Here is a 5,896-nt window from a genome sequence, read left to right as displayed (position 1 = left end):
ACCAACCCAAGAATAGATGTAACATTGTTCCACACAGTAAAACATTGAAGGATCCAAATTTGTAGCAAATTATGTGGCAACTTTGAAGTTGAGCTGCTATAGTAAATTACTGGGCATTCTCAATACTTGAATATGGAACGTGTGCACAGGGGAAGGAAGTAACATTGTACTTCATAAGCACTGTATTGTAAGTGGAAAATGCAATGTCTTAAATAAAACTGTATTTAAAATTGGCATTAAACAACAACAACAAAAAACCAAAATCAACATATAAAAATCAATTGTGCTTCTGTACACTAACCACAAACCTTCCAAAAAAAAATTAAGGAAACAATTTCATTTACCATAGCATAAAAAATGCTTAGGAATAAATTTAACTAAGAAAGTGAAAGATCCATACACTCAAAACTATAAAACATTGATGAAAGAAATTGAAGAAGACACAAATAAATGGAAAGATATCTTGTGTTCTTGGATTAGAAGAATTAATATTATCAGAACGTCTATACTTTTGCTGTGCAGAAGCTTTTTAGTTTAATTAAGTTCTATTTATTTATTCATTTTGTTGCATTTACTTTTGGAGTCTTAGTCATAAATCCCTTGCCTAGGCCAATGTCCAGAAGAGTTTTCCTAGGTATAGTGGTGAATTTTAGAATTTTTATTGTTTCAGATCTTAAATTTAAGTCTTTGATCCATCTCATTTTAATTTTTGTATATGATGAGAGATAGGAATCCAGTTTCATTCTTCTGCATGTGGCTATCCAAGTTTCCCAGTACTATATCTTGAATAGGCTGTCCTTTCCCCAGTGGATGTTTCTGTCTGGTTTGTCAAAGATCAGTTTGTTGTAGGCATTTGGCTATATTTCTGGGTTCTTTGTTCAGTTCCATTTATCTATGTGCCTATTTTTATACCAGTACAATGCCGTTTTTAGTTACTATTGCCTTGTAGTATAATTTGAAATTGGATGTATATATATATATTTTTTATTTTTTTGAGACAGAGTCTCACTCTGTTGCCCAGGCTAGGGTGCCATGGCATTAGCCTAGCTCATAGCAACCTCAAACTCCTGGGCTCAAGCAATCCTTCTGCCTCAGCCTCTTGAGTAGCTGGGACTACAGGCATGCACCACCATGCCCGACTAACTTTATATATATATATATAGTTGTCCATATAATTTCTTTCTATTTTTAGTAGAGATGGGGTCTTGCTCTTGCTCAGGCTGGTCTCGAACTCCTGAGCTCAAAAGACCTGCCCACCTCGGCCTCCCAGAGTGCTAGGATTACAGGCATGAGCCACTGCACCTGGCCTGAAGTTGGATAATGTGATGCCTCCGGCTTTGTTAGTTTTGCTTATAGTTGCATTGGCTATTTGCGCTCTTTTTTGGTTTCATATGAATTTTGGGATTATTTTTTTCTAATTCTGTTAAAAATGATGGTATTTTGATAGGAATTGTATTGAATATATAGGTTGCTTTGGGCAGTATGGTCATTTTCACAATACTGATTCTTCCAAGCCATGAGGATGGAATGTTTTTCCATTTGCTTGTGTCTTCTATGATTTCTTTCATCAGTGCTTTGTAGTTCTCCTTATAGAGATCTTTCACCTCCTAGGCTAGGTATGTTCTTAGGTATTTCTCTCTTTTTTGCAGCTATTATAAATGAGATTGAGCTCTTGATTTAAAAATATTTGCAAACTATACACCTGACAAAGGAGTAGTATCCAGAATCTACAAGGAACTCAAACAAATCAGCAAGAAAAAACAAATAATCCTGTTAAAAAGTGGGCAAATGACGTGAACAGACATTTTTCAAAAAAAGATGTGCAAATGACCAGTAAACATATGAAAAATGTTCAACATCCTCAGGGAAATGTTCAAACTAATCCTCAGGGAAATGCAAATTAAAATAATAATAAGATGTCACCCTATTCCATCGGAATGGCAATTATTAAAAAGTCAAAGAACAATAGATACTGGCATGGATGCAGTGAAAAGAGAGTGCTTATACACTGTTGATGGGAATATAGATTAGTACAACCTGTATGGAAAACAGTATGGACACTTCTCAAAGAACTAAAAGTAGATCTACCATTCAATCCAGCAACCCCACTATTGTCATCTATCCAAAGGAAAATAACTCATTATATCATTATATCATTGGTTTATGTGTCTGTTTTTATAGCAGTATAATACTGTTTTGTTTACTATAGCTTTGTAATATAATTTGAAATCAGGAAATGTGATGCCTCCAACTTTGTTCTTTTTTGAGGTTGCTTTAGCTGTTCAGGGTCTTTTGGGTCCCCTATAAACCAAGACACCTGCACTAATATGTTTACTGCAGCACAATTCACAATTGCAAAGATAGGAAATCAACCTAAGTGCCCATCAACTAATGAGTAGATAAAATGTGGTGTATATATGCATTATGGAATACTATTCAGCCATAAAAAGGATGAAATAATGTCTTTTGCAGCAACTTGTATGGAAATGGAGGTCATTATCCTAAGTGAAGTAACACAGAAATGGAAAACCAAATACCACATTTTCTCACTGATAAGTGGGAGCTAAGCTATGGGTACACAAGGGGACACAGAGTGGTATGAGAGACACTGGAGACACAGAAGGGGGAAGGGTGAGGGGGGTTGAGGGAAGAGAAACTACTTATTGGGTGCAATGTACAGTATTCGGGTGACAGTTACACTAATAACCTGGACATCACCACTATGCAATTCATCTATGTAACCCAAAACCATTTGTACCCCTAACTCTGTTAAAATATACTTTTTTAAAAAAGTAGAATAGATAAATTCATACTGAATTATGCAAAATATTTTATTTGTAATTTAAATATGCAAATTTATAATTGAAATAAAAGTTGAGTGTGATAGGGAAAAAATATTCATACTATCCAAAGTGATCTACAAATTCAGTGCAATCCCTATCGAAAATTCCAATGGCATTTCTTATAGAGATAGAAAAACAATTCTAAAATTTGTAGGGGACCCAAAGACCCTGAACAGCTAAAGCAATCTTGAAAAAGAAGAACAAAGCTGGAGGCATCACATTTACTGATTTCAAATTACATTACAAAGTTATAGTAAATCAAACAGTATGACACTGCTATAAAAACAAACACATAAACCAATGGAAAAGCATAGAAGGCCCAGAAATAAACCCATGCATGTACAGTCAACTAGTCTTTGACAAAGGTGTTAAGAATACACAATGAGGGAAACAAAGTTTCTTCCATAAATACATTTGGGAAAACTGAATATCCACATGCAAAAGAATGAAATTGGACCTTTTTCTTATACCATGCACAAAAATAAACTCAAAATGGATTAAAGACTTAACCATAAGACCTGAAACTGTGAAACTAAAAGAGGAAAACATAGGGGAAAAGTTCTTGACGTTGGTCTGAGTAAAGCCTTTTTGAATAGGACACCAAAACCATGGGTAACAAAAGCACAGTGACTATGTCAAACTAAAAAGCTCTGCATATTAAATGTAACAGTCATCAAAATCAACAGACAACTCATGGAATGGGTGAAAATATTTGCAAACCATATATTCTATAAGGGGTTAATAGCCAAAATATGTAAGAAACCTATACAACTCAATAGCAAAATTACAAATAACCTAATTAAAAAATTGGCAAATAACCTAAATAGATATGTTTTCAAAGAAGATATATAAGTGGCCAAGAGGTATATGAAAAGGGGCAACATCACTAATCATCAAGGAAATGCAAATCAAAACCCCAATGAAATATTACCTCACACCTGTTAGGATGATTATTACCAAAGAGTCAGTCAAAAGACAAACAGTGTTGGCAGGGATGGGGAGAAAAGGGAACTCTTGCACACTGTTGGAGGGAATGTAAAGTGGTATAGCTATTATAGAAAACAGTATGAAGATACCTCAAAAAAATTAAAAACAAAACTTCCATATGATCTATCAATCCCACTGCTGGAGATATATATATATATATATATATATATATATATATATATATATATATATATATATAAAATCTCCAAAGGACATAAAATCACTATCTCAAAGAGATATATTTATGTAGCATTTATTCACAGTAACCAAGAGTCCATTGGTGAATGAATGAAGAAAATGTGATGCACACATACACAAACACACACACACACAGGAATAATATTCAGCCTTTAAAATGAAGGAAATCTTGCCATTTGTGATGATATGGATGAACCTGGAGGACATGATGCCATATGAAATAAGACAAACAGAAAGATTAATACTGCATGATCTCACTTATATGTAGAATCCAAAAAAGTTGAACTCATAGAAATAGAAAATAGCAGGCTGGGGTTTGGGGGAAATGGGGAGATATTGGTTAAAGGATATAAAGTTTCAGTTATAAGGTAAATGAATTCTGGAGACTTAAAGCACAGCACAGTGACTATAGTTAATAATTATGTATCGTATCCTTGAAATTAGCCTAGAGAGTAGATCTTAGGTGTTCTTGCCATACACACAAACAGAATGATTACTATGTGAGGGGATGGATATATTAGTTAGCTTGGTTGTAATCAAATCACAATGTATATGTATGTCAAAACATCACATTGTACACCTTAAATATATACTGCTTTTGTCAATCATATCTCAACAATCCTGGAAAATAGAAAATAAATCTAAATGGCCACACGATGGTGCCAAAGCCTTGTAAGTTAATATGGCTTTTCAGTGGCGCTTGCAATTTCCCTTTTCTTTTTTTTTTTTTTAAGTTTATATACTCATCATTTAATTAATATGTAAGTAAAACAATTTACAAAGAGTTGAGGCTTGTGAACAATATTAACATTAGACAAATATGGAAAATGAAATCTGTGAGGCATGGAAACTTGTGTGTTTTATAAATTGAAATGGTAGATTTGGGAATTGATATTAGAAGTTTTTAATTTAGACAAATAATCACTTGATACATTGAGTTAGGGAGGCAGCATTGAAGGCAGAGGTTACATTGAGTAACTTTATAATAATGGATTGCAGAAGTGGGATGAAATGAACAACCTGGTGACCTATTGTCCAGCAGACACACTGTGGTTTAATGAAGATAGATGAACCAAGCACTCCTTACCATGGTGTGAGAGGTGATGATGAAGGTGCACGCAGTGATTCAGAAACCGCTGAAGCCAGAATTCCAGATGTCTTAGCTGAGAACAGCACTGGGGTTGAGGGCTGGTAGCCAAAGCATCAGGTTCCGGAACAAGAAAGCAGGGGAGAGGACGACAGCGACCTCTCACCTGGAGGGCGAGGAGATAAAGCAACAGTTTAAAATGAAAACAAAGCTTCACTACAATGAAAGTCTGAATATTAAATTAGCAAGACCTACATGATGATGAGGAAGATGAAGAAATGTTAGAAAGTGCAGATGGGGAAACCATGAATACAGGAGAGTCAAATCAAGGATCTACTACAAGTGACGAACAGCAAAACAAATCACCAAGTTCATAGAAAAGATTTGTTTGATACTGCAATTATTTGTTAGATACAAATGTTGTTACTATAATACACTGCTTCTTATTCTCCACAATTCATGACTTAAGTCCCAACATGCATACCAGAATGTTGAAATATAGAAATATACAGAAATTATCTTACAAACCTGTTCATGTAATGGATTCTTTTGGTACTGATAAAAATTGAGATACAAATGAAGCCATCACTAAACCAAGACACACAAGACTTTCCTGCATTTTATTTCAGAAAAGAAACTAAATAATTCATACTATGTTAGAAGAATAATGTACATTTGTCATAGTATACATTATTGTATTTTCTTAAAGCAGGGCCTATTTAAGGTTTTTAAATTTAAAAATGTTCAGGCTTACTTCTGTAAACAATCATATCACTAGTTA

General features: G+C 34.1%; 1 pseudogene; it reads left to right on the top strand.

The window, feature by feature from the left end:
- Positions 1-2,598: 2,598 nt before the first annotated feature.
- Positions 2,599-5,492, top strand: LOC123643217 (annotated as a pseudogene).
- The last annotated feature ends 404 nt before the right edge of the window (positions 5,493-5,896 follow it).

The sequence above is a fragment of the Lemur catta genome, chromosome 1, assembly GCF_020740605.2.
Source record: "Lemur catta isolate mLemCat1 chromosome 1, mLemCat1.pri, whole genome shotgun sequence".
Classification (NCBI taxonomy): Eukaryota; Metazoa; Chordata; class Mammalia; order Primates; family Lemuridae; genus Lemur; species Lemur catta.
Note: the sequence above shows the minus strand (reverse complement) of the source record. Positions and strands in the feature narration are given on the sequence as shown.